We start from the raw sequence: 17,645 nt of genomic DNA on the forward strand, positions 1-17,645 counted from the left end.
CACTTGCACACAGGTTTAAAGAGGGTGACAAACAGCCTCTGCGTTCTCACATTTGCCTTTGGGAGAGCAGGCGTGTGCACAGAGCCATGTAGGAGAGCTAAGCAGAGCGGGTGAACGGGGCTGAAGCAATTTGCATCTGCTAACGCCTCTGAGTTCTGCACAGCCTCCCGAGGCAGACTCCCGCCCTGCACCGAGCGGGGCTCCCACCTCACCCACCGCTCCTGCCTGGCACCCTCCTTTGCTTTTCTGCCCACCCTGGCCTTCTGTCCCCTCTCGCTGCAGCTGGCTCCCAGGGCTGCATCCCTGCAAGAGCATCCTCCTCCCCACACCCCAGCCCCCCGCTGGCCTCTTGCCGAGCCATGGCAGCTCCCCACCCCACTACCAGTAACGCAGAGAGTGCTGGGATCTCTGCCAGACCCCCGTCTCCTGCACTTCAGCTTCCAGCTAAATGCCAGAAACGTGATCTCCGGAGCCTGCCAGGTTACAGGGAGGGATATTTTCTCCTGCCGCCCCACGCCGCCACCCGCAGCTATGGTGGTGGGGCGGCTGATGCGGTCCATGCCTCGGTCTGGGGTGCACTGCCAGCGGTCCTGCTGCCGTGAGCACCTGGGTTTCCCCTCTTCCCCTGCCTGGGGACTTTCTGGTGAACCAAAACCCAGCGGAGCCTGCCGAGTTTCAGAGCTGCTTGCAAGAAAACCCCTTGATGGGCACCAGCAGGTCAGGGATGCAGAGGAAGACAGCTCAAACTTCAGAGGCATTGCGGGGAATGGGGCAGCACCTTAAAAAGCCTGAAGAGAGCTGAGGTCATACCTAAGCCAGGAGAGTCTCCTGCTCCTCATCTAACCCTTCTCTGGATAAATCGATGGTGGTCACCCCCCTCCTTGGAAAATCACCAGCTGGACAAGTAACACCCAGAACATGGGTGCACAGGTACCATGGGGTGCTCAGACCCCATCCCCACAGCCTGACTGCCCCCCATTGTCTCTCAGGCTGTGGGCCCAGGGAACCCAATGGGAAGTCGGATGCTGCACGGACCTGGGGATGGAGCAGAGCATCACTCCTACCGCAGGGCCACTGTGCCTGAGGGTACCATGCTGTGGGAGCTCCTCTGGCTGACATCCTCTTCCTCAGCCAACATGGAAGAGGCAGCAGTGTGAAGCAGAGGACCGGTTGCCACCAGCCACACTCTCGCAGGGACCTCCATCAGGCTTTGTCATGGAAACCTTCACCCAAAGGGCATGTCCTCCTCTTGCCAACCTGCTATGCCAAGGGTTTTTCTTTTTTTTTTTTTTTCCCATTTTTTTCTTGTTCTCGCCATTCCTTATGTGCCTCCTACAAGCTAGCACTTAATCACTGCCCATCAAGGGATTGTAAGTCACGGCACAAGTTCTGGGGTGCTTCTCTGCCCATTCCCCAGTGCACAGACCTGCACAAACCACCCCACAGGCAAAGCCCTCTGTGCCTTGTGTGCTCCTGCTGTCTGAGCAGTGCTAGGCTCTGCAGCTCAGCAGGGCTTGACCAGCCTCCTGCAACGTTTCAGTGATGTCCCCTCCCAATCCTGATGCCGCTTGCCACCGACATACCTGGCAGCAGGCTCTGCGAGGGCATGGGACAACTGTCACGCACCAGTTCTGCACTGGGGGACGAAGCAACAGGAGGGATGGGCATGAATGGTCCCTGGGTGTTAACTGCAGTGTGTACACTCACTGACATGGGAGTCTTTCATCATAAAGCATGCAAAAAGCAGCATAAAGCATGCAAGACCATTGCAAAATGTCCTGTTTTCAAAAACAACAGTGAAAGACAAGAAGTGCAAAGTTAAGGCTCTGCTTTCTAATCTCCTTCCTCCACCTGGGAATAGGAAAGCAAGGGTTAGTACAAGCTGCTCTGGTCTGACCCTTGCACATGCCAGGCTAAGACACTGTTGCTGGCAAGGCAGAGTGGTATTGAAAGCTGGGCACACCTTGCTGACATTGCCAGAAAGGGCTGTTACCCCTCCAGAGGTCAGAGGAGACAAGATCCTGCCCGGTGGCCACCCCTTGGATGCAACTTTGCAGCCAGGCTGTGTGTACATGCTGCTGGTTTCACAACGTGGCATATCCCCTGGATTGATGCTCACACAGCAGTGGGATCCAGGATTGTTACCAAAAGCTGCATCTTCCTCTGCTTGATGAAGGACACAAAGTCCACGTGAGCCCTGGTCAGCCCCCCCCAGCACATGGCCCTTGATCCCCTTCATTCATAGCCAGAACAGCCAGAGCTGCTTGGGGTGGGAGCAGCATTATCTGAATGCCGAGGCAGCATTGGCAGCACTTGCCGAGTCCCTGGAGTACCCGGTCCCTGGCTCTGCTCACGACAGCAGACACGTCACCTCCCGCATGCCTGGCCACCCTGCTCTGCATGGCCACGCCACGTGGGTCCAGGCTGTGGGATGCACAGGGCCCAAGTATTTTTATCCTCTGCATGTGTGCGTGAGTCACTCATTTGTCTTTCTTCAATATTAAACCATTCCGGCACAGCGCAAGCTCGGGGGGAGTGAGCGAAGGAAAAGGATTTAAAATAAAGCTCTCCTTACAGGATGGAGGAGGGGAAAGGATGAAAACCATCTCTGCTTACCCCAGTCCCCAGGCAGTAGCCCCCTGACGCTGACCCACCCAACCCTTCCTCCTCTGCAGATCCTCTCCAGCCCAAACCCAGACCTGCAAATCAACTTTCTCCAGGCATGGCTGGCCCCCAGCACAGCCCGGTCCTCTCCCAAAGAAGTGGCTAGGAAGGGCCTGGCCCTCGGCAGGAGCCAGGCACTGACACGTGGCCAGGGGAGACCTGAAGTCCTGGTTTGCTGGGACTGCCCTGGGGTCTGAGTGTGGCCATGCCCAAAGCAGCATTTACACATTTTCTTGGCAAAGGAGAAAATTTCCCTGAATGCAACTTATCCCTCTGCAAAATGTCAGTGGCTGGGAGACTCACAGCAAAGTGACACGTTGGCAATTGCACATGTGTGCTTCCCAGTGTGTTTGCTGGTGCGTGCCTCCTCCTTGGCGTGTAAAATTGTGTCTCTGCAAGTGTGAATTTACACCTGCAACTTCCCTGGGGGTGCACACCTGCATGCAAACGTGCACTGGGGGTTTGCCTGTGTGTCTTTGGGCACAGTACTATTGCCAGCAACCAGGCAAGGTCAGCCCTGGCTCTTCCCGGCCAAACTTCCAAGGAGGCAGATCCTGCCTCCTCTTTAACAACCTGCGCCAGGGGACGAAGCTTTTCCTTATATCCAGCACAAGTTGCCATGGTGCAACCTCTGTCTGCCTGGGCTACCATCTGCCACCACGGAGATGTTTGTCTCCAACATCTTTGCCACTCCTCTTCAGATAGTTGCATGCTGCTGTTGGCTGCCTCCTAGCCAGCTAAACCAGCCCAAATCCCACAGCCTCATCTCGTGCAATATGGGTTGTGGGCCAGTAAGAGCTTGTAACCCCCTCACAGGGGGTTACCTGTGAGGCAGTGAGGGGAGAAAAGAGGGTGGTGAGACTTGAGCAAAGAGCTCTGTGTCCATCTGACATGGTATCTAGGATTCTAGATGGTATCATGACTCTAGGATTTTGGCTGCAGGCAAGGAGCAGAGGGCTGGGGGCTGCTGTGCTCCCTGCAGCCCCCCAAGCTCTGATGCTGCTGGCTCAGGAGCATCAGCCGTCAGGATCTGCGGGGTGGGGGTCCCACTGCCCCCCCCCCCTCACTGCAGCCTCTCGCCTGCCCTCAGCCATGCTGCTAGTGGGGCTTTGCCAGGAATAGAGCCAAGTCCTCTGTAGCTGGATCAATTCAGTGATCTGGGCTGCAGCACAACGCAGCAAGCAGATATATTGGCAGAGGATGAGGGCTGAGTCGTGGGAGCCCAGAAACCATCCCTGGCACTGCCACCACCACATAGGGCTGCCTGCTGTTGCACCCAGTTACATGGAGCACCTCACCCAGCCGGATACCCAGGGCCGAAGTCTTCAGCTGCCATTCCTTGGCTTTTCCAGCTTCTAACCTTGAGTGGGTTTTGCAATTTTAGCTTCACCCCTGCACTGACAGACTAGGGGAGAGCTATTCCTCTGGTCCTGCTTCCAGCCCCACTGAGCTCCTTGTGCTGGGCTCCAGCAGTTCCTACCCCGGAGCGGCATTTCAGAGAGGGAGCTGGGGTCCTGGGGACAGTTTGGGGAGCAAGGGACTCACAGGAGCACCTCAGCTCACTGGGAAACCAGGCAGAGAGAGCTCCTCATGAGCCCAGCAACCTCGAGTAGCAGGAGGTGAGCATGGGATGCGGGTGTCAGCTCTGCCCGCTGCAGCATCCTCGCCGTGGAGGGCTGCGTGGGGCCAGCCAGGAGCTGCTCCACTGACACAGCCTGTACCCCAGGTCTGCTTGCTTGTGGTGCTGGGGTGGCACAAAGGGTACCAGGGCTAGAAGCTGCTGGCCAATGTGTCAAGGAGGAGAGGTTCTTGCTGGGCATGGGGACTTGGGGACAGGTCATAACATTGTTTTTTCACATTTCCCTGCCCTTCAGTGGCTTCCCACATGTTGCCTTTGCTCCCTGCCTGCTGCATGGGTCTCTGGGCTGGGTCTCTGGGCCAAGGTTGTGCAGGAATGGGGTAAAAGGCAGCTGAGCTGTGTGGATGGGGAAGACGGAGTCAGGCCAGGCTTGGGCTTGGTTGGCATGGTACAGGGTGGGTTTGCATCCCACCAAGGATGCTAGGCAGAGTGCGTCTCCTGCAGCTCTGTGCCTGGCCCTGATGGCCTGGGCATGGACCCATGAGGGACCAGCAGCCCTCAGAGATGGGAGCATGAGTTTGGGGCATCTCCGGAGCCCTCCCAGCCAGTAGAGGGACCGAGTCCTTTTGACTCAGTGCTTGTTTGCTGTGTGGCACCAGTAAGCAACCCTGCATCCTGCAGCACCCCCCACAACACTCCTAATCGCCCTAATCCTTTGAAACAAAGTATTAATCCTGCAGAGCTCAGTAAAGCAGAGCGGGGTTACTGCGCCCTGCTATGGCTAAACAGTGCTCTAATCCCAGAACAAACTGCTCTAATCCTGGCGCAAGGCTCCCTGCCCCCCGCCTGCCAGCGGATCTGTAACTGATCTGCACCGTGGGTCGGGGATGTGGCTTGGGGCACTCAGACACCAGGGCTGCCCTCGGCTGTCACCCCAGGGATGTTGTGGCCACGAGGGAAGGCTCAGGATGATGGGGTACCCCATGCAGCTGTGCGGATGCACTGGCTGAGGGGCTGGGGACATCCGAGGTGATGCTGCTGGGGCTGGGGCGGAGGCAGCTGGGCAACTGAGCCTTCTCGCCTCCACACCGGACAGCTCTTGGCAAGGGCCACGCTGGGCTCCTGCCCACCCCATCGAATGGCTTCAGCAATATTTAAAGCTCCCGTTTAATTTCCAAATGGAGAGGAGTGGTTTCCACTTGTCTGGCTGGCTGCAAGCATTTCTAGGTCTGCTGGGCTCCAGCACGCACGCCTGCACCAGCACCGATGGGGAGGCAGGCAGGGAAGGGGGGGACAGAGTGCCTGGTGGGGGGTGATGGGGGTGTCAGGATGCCCAAAACCTGCTCCCTGCTTTCACAGCAAGGCTGGCTGTGCCTTGCTGGGACACGGCAGCTCAGAGCAGCGCAGGGCATAAGCGGCGCCGGGAGCTGCAGAGCCCAAGCTGGCCAAGCCACGCATGCCTGGCAGCCTGCCCATGGGGCCATTTCAGTGCACAGGCGGATGGGGAGGGCTCTGCAAGCGGTAATTGCCTCCCTCTCCCCACCAGGTGGGAGGAAGATGACTCCCCCAGGGCTTCGCGCCCTCCCCTGCCACTGCTCAGCTCATTTCTGCAGCACCACGGTGCACCCCAGCAGCAGCGGGTCCTGGCCCTCCCAGCACCTCAGCTCCCGCAGCCCCACAGCAGCACCCAGGTCTCCCCATCGCTTGGCGGCAGCAGGTCCCAAAGCAGCCCGCAGACATCAGTCACCACAGCTTCTTCCCTTACGCAGAGCAGCACCTTCCCTGGGGTCAGAACTAGGGCTCACACCCCGCGTTGCAAATCCCCAGCTCAGCATCCTCCCCAGTGAGTGATGTCCACTAGTGTTTCAGGGGTGCAGGTCCCAGGTCCCATCCCTACCAGTTTGCAGGAGATGTTCCTTTATCCGAACTGGACAGTGGCAAGAACAGCTGCCCTGGGAGCAGTCTTCATACCTCGGTCCGTAATGTGCTTTGGCCAATGCAAGTCAGTGCCTGTTTGTATAAATCTGTTCTTCTAATAGCCTTTGAAGCCCGCGCATGCAGTTAAAATACCGGCTGAAATATTTATTGAGTCAATTTTCAACTAACATAAACTCTGTGCTTACTAAGTAAAAAAAAAAAAAAAAACTCACTCTCGTTTTCCGTGAATCCCAGAAATGCAAATGCAGCAGTCAGTGCCAGACAAGCTGGGCCGCCATCTGCCCCAGGGCTGCTGCTGACCACAGAGCCAGCCCCAAGCCCACCCCATCCCTTGGGCTGTGGGGTACGAAGGGGAGATGCTCTGCACTTTCGCACTGCCTCTGCCAGCTTCTGGCACCCACTGGTGCCCGTGGCCTCGACGGGCTGTGCATGCTCTCCCCCTTTCCCACTTTCTGCTTGGATACATCTGCGCCTTGCACAAGGGAGCTTTGTTTGCTCCCCCAGTGCTGGTTTAGCAGCTGCTGTGGACCTTTCCTTTGCAAACATCCAGGCCATGTGTCTGCAGCCTGCTCAGCCTGGGCTCGGGCCCGGCAGCGTTGCTGGTCCCTGGGAGCTGAGCATCCTCAGCCAGAGCGGCTTTGCTGGGACTCGGCAGTGAGGAGCCTTTGTCTTCCTCCCGGGAGCGGGAAGAGGGGGGGGAGAAGATTTGCAATGAAAATGGAGTGGTTGCTATTTGAATACCCCCAGCAAAAGAGCCATTAGCGCTAATAACAGCTTTCAGCACAGTGCAGAGGGCACTTCCCATCCGCAGCCTCAGAGCACTTTGCACAGAGCCATTTCCCTGTCGCATGAGATACAAGGAGCGCAGCAGCACCTTACCCGGGAGCACTGGCTGGTGCGGGGATGCCAAGGTTGCCCCTTCCACTGCCCTCCCAGCGCTGACAGGGGCCGAAACAGGAGGGCACAGGGGCTGGGACCCAATTCCCTGGACTGTGGCCGTGGGTCTGGGGCAGACAGTGCCCTGGCATGGGTGGCACTTCGCTTGTCCTCTCCACTGAGGACTTTCTGTCACCCCTTGAAGGTCTCTAGGGACTCTGGGGTTGGAGATGGGTTGCAGAGTTCATCCTGCAAGGGCTTCCCCCCAGCTCCTAAAGGTGACCTGGCCTGTGGACAGAGAGGGTGTGATGAGCTGAGCAGAGGGACACCTGCCAGCCCAGAGGTGCCAACAGAGTCTGGCAAGGGCAAGGATCTCATCTCACCTAGTGCCAAGGGACACCAGGAGTGGACAGGGACAGGCAGGGAGCTGACATGGTGTAAGCTTCCCTCACCACAGTGCAAGCTGGGGCAGGGGCTTGTGGGGAGATTTCCCAGGCAAAAACCGCAGGTCTGAAGATGAGATCTTCCTGTAACGGAGCTGAGCTGAGAGCACCGCACTGAGAGGGGCTGGGGAGACAAGCTCCGACAGGCTCCAGCAATAAGCAGGAATTAGAAATGCATTAGAAGCTGCTTCAAAGCCCTGCAGATCGGAGCGGCACATCTGATGCCGCAAATGCTCTCTGCTGAAAGGGAGGCAAAGCAGGCAGTCACATGGGCGATCCCAGCTCTGTGTCCCCAGGGTGACACAGGCTCATGGGCCACCACGCTGCCGGCTGGCTGGTTCCAAGTGCCATGTTCTGGGAAAGACCCACAGTCGCTGGCACCCACAGGCACGCTGAGGATGCCAGGGGATCGGAGCCACCTCTGCACCCAGCTCCTTGCAGGTCCCAGCCCCTGGCACATTTGCGTGGATGCAGGTCTGGTGTGGATGCTCCTGGTAAGTCATTCCTGGGTGCGGGGGGCAGATCAGGTCTGGGGGTTGCACACAGGGTTTGTGAGCTGAGGCTGCAGCTAGGAGCAGGACAGTTCTCCTGGGGATGCTGCTGTCAAGGTAGTAGGACCCCGATGGGGAGGTGACGGATGATGCTGCCGTCCTGCCCTCAGCGGCTGGTGCTGGCCTCTCACCATGCACAGCCAGGCTTGCTCATGGGTTGAATTTCTGTCTGGCTTTCTGACATGCAGAGTGCATAGAGCCCAGCTTTGCTGGGCTGGACTCACTAGCCCCGCTCTTCCAGCCAGCTGTTGAGCGAATGTTAGCAATACTCCTTGTTGCACTGGCCCTGGGAGAGGATGTGTTCAGCTGGCCTGTGCCCCCTCTCCTGAGCAGACATCCCAGCTCTGTTTAGGAATCACGTTCCCCCTCACTCCTCAGAGCAGGACATTTACCTTGGTTCTATTTTATAAACCTTGCCAGGGAAGCAAATATGCCAGCTTTGAGTCCCACGGGGCAATGCAGAAGCCCAGACACAGCAGTGGGATCTCAGCCAAGGACATTTCCACCAGAGAATCTTGTAGGGGGAAGATGCCAGCCCTCGGGCCCTCTCCTGCACAGGGCTGATCCCTCCTGCATATAAGGGGACTGAGGATGCTCAGCCCTGTGAAGCACTAAGCTCCAGCCCCGAGGGCGAAGAGAGGGTGCTGTGTCAGGGTGTGAGGTTAACGCTGGGGTCCTGCTCCTCCCACCAGCCCCGGGGCCTGTTTGCATGCTGTTTATTTTTATCCTGTGCTTGATGGATTGGTGCACGGCTTCGATGTTGCCAGATGATTTTCCACCAGTTCCATCACATAGCAATTTAAGGTTAGTCCTGACTGCCAGAATGAGTCAAAAGCTTTTAAAAAGCCTATAAAACAGGCATCTATCTTGCCCTGGTTTTATCCCACTTCTTTGTTTATTGCTGAGGTCACCGGCTCGTGTCTCAGGGAGGAATCCAGGTCACTGGTGGCAGTGACGTGGGGCAAAGGAGGTGCTCCCTGCCTGGCTCTTGGTGGAGCTGGGACACCTCTGCTTTTGCGTACAAGTCCATATGATGGGTGTTCACCTCCTGATGCGCACAGCGCAGGGCTGTACACCTAGGAGCGGACCATGCAGGACAGGAGGACTGGAAGGGCCCCATGTTTTCAGAGAGCAGTGATGCTGAAAGGCAGTGAGCATCAGGAAGCTGCAGGAGCCAGGCCTAAAAATACCTCCCTGGAGAGGAGCTTTCTCCTTGCAGAGTTCAGCAGGTAGCAGAGAGACCCAAGTGGTGGATGGGAAGGATTCAAGGGAGCAGGAGGCTTGTCCCCATCAGGGCAGGGGCTAGCACGGGGGCACCAGCTAGAGGATGCTGGAGATGCCCTGCTGTTGGGTTTTGGGAGGCACTGGGTGTTTTTTCCCCAAAACCACCCCCATCTCTGCTGTCAGGTTAGATGGTGGTGAGATCCCCTGCTAAGCAGCAGCAGGATGCCCCTCCAGACCACTTTCGGGAGCACTCCGGAGGGCACCACAGAGGCACAGGGATACCCACCGTGCTTCACAGACATTCAGGCAATAGCTTAGGATCAGCATGGCCAAAACGCATCCCTTAATCCTCCTCCCAGCCCTCCCTCCTCCGGCTCAGGCAGTTGCCATGGAGAGCGCTACAGAGCACTTCTTCTCACCCCCTACCCTGGGTGAGACCCTCCTCCCAGCCCTCTCTCTCAATTTTCCCATTCCAGGTGTAAATCCTGCTGGTTTTCCCAGTGCAAAATCCCTGCAAAAGCCCTCAGACTTTTCCAGCCTGGCTTTCACCATCCACCTCCCTTCCTCCTGGCTGGGACAGTCCTCATCTGCCTGTGCCCCCACCCAAATCTGCCACAGCCATCCCCACCCAGCCAGCACCCTCACCCAGCCCTCCCTTTGCAGACACCCACCGCACTGCCGCCAAATCCCACCTCCTTGCCAGGCTGGCACAAGTCCTTCCTGCATCCCTCCCTGCTTTTCCCTGGGGATGGGGACCTTAGGAGAGGTGTCACCCTGGCATCAGTGTGGCTACATGGCCCCAGTGCCAGCATTGTGGGGAGGAAATGGCAGCTCCATGACCGTGTGGTGCAGAAAGCCGAGGCTATATATAAGTGCATAGTTGCACGGGCGAGTGCACACACCCATCAGGGCAGCCAAGAGGGCGCAGGGGTTCAGAGGCTGCCGCTCACGGAGCCGCGTCCTGGCTCCTTCCCTGGGCTGCGCGTGTGCCAAGCCAGGCTGGGGTTTTTGGAGAGTTATTTTTAAGACAGCTGATTTTAGGATGTGGCTGGCAGTGAAGATCCGCAGGGCCAGTGCAATTTAAGGGACAACAGACTGCAGTTTGGAGAGGGGAAGGACCAGGCGGATGGGCGGGATCATTTTATCTGGAGTCTCTGATATTTCCAGGGGATCCCAGCCTGCTTTGCAGTCAGGGGAGAGCAATAGGGAACGGGAGGGCACCCAGGCTACGTCAGGAGGAGAGGACACATGCCCATACATCACCTCTCTGCTCACCTCCAGTGACCCCCAGGCTGCAGAGCAGCTCTGCCTGCACTTCGCTTGATGGTCCCTGCGGAGGATGCAGCAAAGTGGTGCCAGCAGCATGCTCAGCCCTGACGAGGAGGAGGAGGAGGAGGAGGAGATGCCCTCCGAGGTCTGGGCTAGGTGCATGACAAATGCGGCTGGTACGCTCACAGACTGGGGTGCTGTGGGTGTTTAGGGGTGTGATGTGGGGAAGTTGCTGTAACATCCTCCTGGCCTCAGAGCTCAGCTGGTGATCTGTGCCCTCATATGGAGCATGGACTCCTGAAATCCAGCCCAGCCCCAAGATTTTGGTCTCTCTGTGGCCCCCTGTTTGGCCCCTCCAAGGGAACAAGGGGAAGGCACAGCTGCCCCATCACTATGCAACACAGAGATGCCAAAACTACATCTGTATGACCCGGTTCTTCCTTGCAATGCGGCACAGATCCAAGCCTGCCTCCTACACCCCACATCCCAGCCTGCATTAGCTGTCCAGGATGTACTAGGATGGGAAGGCTGGTGCCAGAGCGAGTGGGACATCTTTTCAACCACCTGGAAGGCTGCTGGTTGCTGCTTGCTGCCCACCTCAGGAGGGGCATTTCGTGGCTGGGAGGTATTGCAGATAATTCCAGTAGCCAACCAATGGCTTTTGATAAAAGCTTTGCAGGAAGAGACATTATAACCTGCTGCTGCCCAGCTGCCTCCCCAGGGAGGCACCCGTCTGGGAGCAGCAGTCTGTGCAGGCAAGGGCCCTGGCACAGCTGTGGTTGTCTGCGCCAGCTGTCTGCTGCACCCTGCGGCCTGACCACTGCTTACTGCAACCTCCAAAACATCCAAAGGTTGTGTGCAAAATGCCTGCATGCCCCTTTCCACCCTCCCTCCAGCACACAAGTGGCCCCAAGGGAAACCAAGTGAGAAATCATCAGCCGTTAGTTGCTTGCAAAAGCAAACTTGCACAAGTTTGCCTTCAAAGTGTTGCTCTGAAGCAGGCAGACCCTGCCGGAGCAGGGGCTGGCAAGCTGGCTGATGTCCCAGAGCTCAGAGGTGAACCCAGGAGGACAATAGCTGCTTTCTGAACCAGCCCAGCATCAAAAACTAGGCCTGGAGCTCAGTTTCCTTGTGTGATGGAAAGAGTGATCGACACATCTGCCCGTGCCCCAGGCCAAAAAGCTGCCCTGGGCATGCTCTTGACACCAGGATCAGAGAAGGGGCCATCTGCGCAGGCTCCAGCAGTGCCAGCGCAAAGCTGAGCTGTGCAGGAGGGGTCCCTATCTGGCTACTCCCCTGGTTTCCCCCCCACCCAATGCCTGCACACCGCTCCCTCCCAGGATGCGGATTTTATAGCCAGCCACCCCGTCCCCCCTGCTCCACTCTGCAGCCAGCCAGCAGGACCTGCCTACCCATCACACTGCAGATGGACAGCTCAGGGCTCTGGAAATGCACAGGCACTGGGATGCTGGAGTGTCCGGTTTGGGCCAACAACTCTGATTTCGGGTAAAGACAGTGGCCATCTGTCTGCACAACGAGCTTCAAGCCCACAAAGCTGCCTCTCTGTTGGCACACTGCGAAGAACAGGGTCCATTCCAGGATCCTTTGGTTTGACCCCAGCAAAGGGCTGAGTGTTTCCTTGTCCCCTTGCCATCATGAGCCGCAGGACCCCAAGGAGTGGCAAAAGGGGTCAAGGATGGCTGCAGTCCATGGCTGTAGTCCAGCAAGCATTTAGGGAGGGCATGGAGGCTTGAACACCTTGCAGCAGGGTCTGGGAGCCTCCGGGGGAAGGAGGAGGTGCTCCATCCATGTCACCTCATGTACTCACAAGGTTTTGACCCACCCTGCCAAGACCCCAGTCTTAAAAGTGGGGGCTCCTACACCCGCCTCCACACTGCAACAAGCCGGCAGTGCCAGGGCTGCATCTCTGTTGCTCAAAGGTCCCTGTTTAGGTCCCAGGTGCCCACCACCCCCAGCATCCCCCATCCCCGCTGCCCTGGGAACCCCCGCAGCTCAGGCAGCCCCAGCCTGGCCACGGACTCCTCTGGAGGTGAGGCAGAGCTGGACTGGCAGGAAGCACCGGGAGCTAGTAATGACAACGTGTCCACCCATTTGTCTGTAATTAAAAGTTGTGTGTAGAGATTTCCTGTGACATGTCCCGTGAGTCCAGCTGCAGACACGGCGCTGCTGAAACCAGGAGATGCTAATGAGTGCTTCTGCATATTAAATACCTTGTTTACACTAAGACAACAGCCGGTGTAGCTGGGGGAGGGAGAGGAGGTGGCTGTAATCTTCACTCATGCTTTCTGCCCCAGCAGCTTGCTGCCTCCCAGCCCCTCAGGAAGCTGCTGAACCAGGGTTTGGCCAGGGTCTGGCTGCAGGGATGGTCTGGGGCTCTCAGCAGTGATGGTACCACCTTGCTCAAGCCCTGCGTGTTGCCTTCATCATCCCATCTCTGCTGTTGTCTTCCTCTCTGCTGTGGGACAGTGAGGGCAGGATGCTCTGCAGCACTCAAGTCTGCCCAGGGGTTCCCCTGCATGGTGCTGAGGCTAGCGGGTTCTGGGGGACAAGGGGCTCAGCTGCCCACCCTGCCTTAAGCCTGCCAGTGTCCACTCTGCAGAAGAGCTGGTCTCGACTACTCCCTGGGCATGGGGTCCTGGAGAGAAGCGGTAAAGGGGAATCTCTACCCAGGAGAAGGATGCAGGGTCAGGGCCACAACAGGACTCACCATGAGCAAGACCTGGCCACAATGCTGTTCTCCACTGCCCAACATCTGCCATTTACAAGAGATGCAGGAAAGGTGCACAGCCCTTCACTGCCCCATGTCCCCGGGGCTGGAGACCACTGCACCCTGGGCACAAGACAGGCAGGATCTCACCATGCCAAGAGGCAGAGCGCTGGCACTGGGATCCAGCTGGGGAGGGGGACTTCCTAGTACAACTGGCCCTTACCCACCAGTGGGGGGGTCAGGGAGGTGAGGGGCTGCAGGGTCAGTCCTTGCCGACAGTGGCCTTGGGCTGCTCTGGAGACACAGCCCCTGTCCCCTTCCCACCCGGGCGCCCCTCATTGCACTGCTGTGACAACAGGCACCCCAAGACCACGGGGCCCTTCGCAGCCCCAGGAGAGCCCCTGGTGTCCCTGCACAACAGCTGGCAGGGCAGGCTCAAGGGAAACAGCTCCAGCCCTGGTGACCCCCAGGCTTGCCAGAGTGGGGGAAAGCTCTCAGCAGGGTAGGACACAGGCAGCTCCCTCCATCAGCCTGCAAAGAGCTGGACAAACCTGGAGGGAAACAGCTCCAAGGACATCAAACAGCCTCAGAACCACAGTCCTGTCCCCAGTCTGACAACAAGGTCCCTGCCCAGGCTGTGGGTCACCCTTCCCCAAGTGGCTGCCACATCCCCTACCAGTAGCCACAGCCTCCACCCTGCACCCTGCAAGCTCCCGCACCCCATGCCACCCCAGCTACCAGGACATCTTGGGCTGGAGGAGCCCTGCCTGCTTCTCCATCGCTGGGGCACCCTCAGGGGACTCCTGAGTTCCCATCACCCTGAAACCACAGCTTCAGCTCTGCTGCTCATTTCTTCTGCCTTCGGGAGAGCATCTTGCTGCCCTGCTGCTGGGGCGACACGCACGTGGACCTCACATGTGCTGCTCGACATCCCTGCCCAGCATTATTCCGAATCCTCCTGCTAAACACATCCCGCGAGGCCAGGCTTGGCTGAATGATTGATGTGATCGCTGACAGGTTGCCTTAGCTGGGCACTGTGGAAGTGTTTCTTCCTCCAGCTTCCTCCAGGGACAGGAGAGCCGGGAGCTGCAGGAGCAGCCTGAGGAGGGCTCTGCTTTGCAAATGCAGACCTGGTGTCGAGGGAAAGCTGAGCCCAGGATCCTAGGGGACGCACACCCCATGTCCCAGAGGCAGCAGTTGGACCAAAGCATCATTGTCGTTGTGTTTTCCCCTTGTTCCCTGTAGTGCCTGGAGCAAATTCTTGGAGTGTGGTCCCTTGCCACACATGCCTGAGCAAGCCAAGCAAGGGTAAAACCCGTGAACAGGGCCACAGATGCCTCCAGTGGAGGAAAGACCACAGGCAGATGCAAGACCAGTGGGAACGCAGGGCTGCATTAGCTCATGTTGGGCTGCTGAGGAGTCAGGGCAAGCAGGCAGTCTCTGCCATGCAGAGGAAAAGGCGAGGGGCCACAGGACCCCAGCATGTGCAGGGTGACAACAGCAGGTCTCCTCTGCAGCTGTATTTAACCCTGCTCTGCTCCCAGCACCTCCAGAGCCCCAGACCTGTGCTGCCCACACTCTAAGACACTGCAGGAGCCTGCCCAGAACCCCCAACCCCTTACTCTGCCAGCTGCAACCGTACCCTGGGTAAGAAGGACCCTTGGGGGTAAGAGATGCACCACGGGGTGAGCTTGGAGGGGCTGGGTCAGAAAGGCTTGCTGGTCTGGGGAGCATTCCTCATGTGTGCCTGCAGGTGATGGATGATCTGCACATAGACTGCACCAGCCAGAGCCTGCTCAACCCTGTTCTGCATCCCAGGGCACTGTCTCTTCCCACGCCCATGAAAAAGCCCCTTCATCTACCTTCAGGGCACCACCACTTCTTCCCCAGTCAGTCCTACAACTAATGTGAGTGAGGGACATGTTTGCATCTGTGCCTGGTCCCTTCCAAGGTCTTCCCCATCTTCTGCAGGGCTGTTTGGGCAAAGGTGTGCTGGGGCTGGACAGGTCTGCCTGGGGGGAGAGGCACCGGGGGCTGCTGTGGGGCGCACAGTTGGGTGTAGGACTGAGACAGGCTTGACCCCAATGCTCATGGTCTTCAGATGCTGTGGTGTAGTAGGAAGTCTGTAGCAAAGCTTTTTGGGGGAGCGGAGGCTTTCTGGGGTTCAAGATAGTCTTGGGGAAGTAGGGTGAGCCTCTGAGACATGTCCCCTTCTCCTCGTGCCCCATGTGCATGGCATGGGGCATGGTGATCTGCTGTGCTTTGCACGTAGGTGCCCTTTCCTGGGGGTGCATCGCTGCCTAGCTGATGGGTGTCCCCCACCGTAGGTCTGCCTGCCCACACAGGTCCCCAAAGGCTGCAGCTCACATGCCACTGCGAGAAGCCAAGATGCCACCAAGTGCCAGGTGCTGGTCCCTGCCTACACTCACCAAAGTGCCTGGGTGATGCATTTCCCTGCCATCCACCCCTGTGATGGGCTGGGGGCTAGCTGGAGTGGAGTGGAACAGCTCAGGGCCATGGTGTGTGGGTATCTGGCCTTGACCCCCGCTAGTGGGTTCCCCATCCCACCTGCACCCCTGAGCCTTGCCTGCCCCTCCCACAGCTCCCCCCAGCCCACCCAGGCCTTGCTTTATATGGAGTTGCCAATAGCAAGCGTTTTAAATGTTAATGACGACGTTTCAGATTTGTAGTGGAAACTAATTAAAATTGTTATTGTTAGCGGGTTTGAATTGCCCAGGTGTGAATCATTATCCTCATTAAAATAATCAGGGAGACGGGGATGTGACAGGAGAGCAGATGGATGAGAAGCAGCCTGAGCCAGCGACCCGGGAGGCTGGGGAGCCCCGATGCCCGTGGGGAGCGGGGGCAACCCTGCTCAAGGTGGCATGTCCCCCAGGTCCAGTCAGGACCAGCATCCCCTGAATGGGGGATGCCCCACAGAAGGTGCCCAACTCATGGCCCCATGTGCCAGGGGCTGCAGGGTGCTGCAAGTGGGGTGCTAGGATTTGTCAGAGCAGGAGCAACGGTGGGGAGAGGCTGCAGGACAGGATGGGGCCATCACTCCATCAGCCCCCCAGCATCCCTCCTGCTTCCACCTGAGACAGCCTGCAGCACTTTCTCACTGTGCTGCTCCATGTCCACCCAGCGTGGCATATGCCTGGGGAAGGGGACAGTCCCCTGGCTGCCTGGATTCAATGGAGCAGTGTGGTCTGGTCCCTGCCCAGTACATCGGGAGTGGGACTGTATGTCCCAGCACAGTCTGCCCCAGCCTCAGAAGATAAGTGGGTGCTGGAGGCTGCGGAGCCCTGCCTGCACCCCTGCCCGCGGCTGCCAGAAGTGGGAAACATCGCATAGCTCATCAGCCAGCCCTGCTGGAGCCAGCCAGGCTGCGAAGCGCCTGGGGCTGGTCCTGGCCTGGGTGGACCCGCGCCGCCGCAGCTGGACCAGCCCCTGCAGCCTGTCTGCAGGGAACAAGGGCGCCTTTCTGGTGGATGAATGGGCTCAGTGTGTGCAGCCCCCCACAAGACCCCCGCAGCCCCAGACCAGCTGCTGTTGGGTGGCAGGGCCAGGGTCAGGGGTACCCTGCGGGCATGGCGCGGCGGGGCAGCTATTCAGGGAAAGAGCGTGGCCCTCCCAGTGCTCAAGGTCGCCTTTGTGCCATGCATCCTAGAGCAGGGGCTCCCCCGGGGTTGGCGGTGACACCAAACGGAGGAATGATGGCACATGGCCAGCACCAGGGCTCTTTACCCCAGCCTCTCCCCGCTGCAGCCGGTTGTGTCCCACCCCTTGTCCCCTGTAGGGCCAGCTGTGTGGAGTGGCTCTGGAGACACTCTTGCTGGTCCCCTGCCACTGGCCACCAAGACTCCAGACCAGAATGGTGGCACTGGAAGCTGTGGGGCAGCTATTTTGCAGAAGCAGGTTGGAGCCCATCTCTCTGGCACTGGCCACGGATGACTGCGGGGATGTGCTGGCCAGGTGGCACTCAAGGCTAGCTTATCTGATGATGTTTTCATCTATTGACAAATATATTATTGATGATACACTTTCCTGGACTTGGCAGAGCTCTGTCCATGCTCCAATCATATCCATCAAATAAATCTCAGCCAGGCTTTGCCATCGCTGCTGAATTAATTATCTCCAGATTGTTTTTTCATAAATATTTGACAAGCACTAACAATGCAAGGCGTGAAGCCCCCTGGTAATTCTGTGGCTCCAAATTACCCTTAAAAGGTAGCTGTCACCTCCAGCACTGCAGGGCTAGGGCTGCTTCAGGGGAGATGTAAATGCTGGGGCAGGACCTCGATTGAGGACTGGCTGCTCCCCCCTGGGCTTTTGGGATGTCACACAATTAGGTGTAAATGGGGCACAGCACT

Source organism: Haliaeetus leucocephalus, unplaced genomic scaffold (assembly GCF_000737465.1).
Source record: "Haliaeetus leucocephalus isolate CR32 unplaced genomic scaffold, Haliaeetus_leucocephalus-4.0 Scaffold656, whole genome shotgun sequence".
Lineage (NCBI taxonomy): Eukaryota > Metazoa > Chordata > Aves > Accipitriformes > Accipitridae > Haliaeetus > Haliaeetus leucocephalus.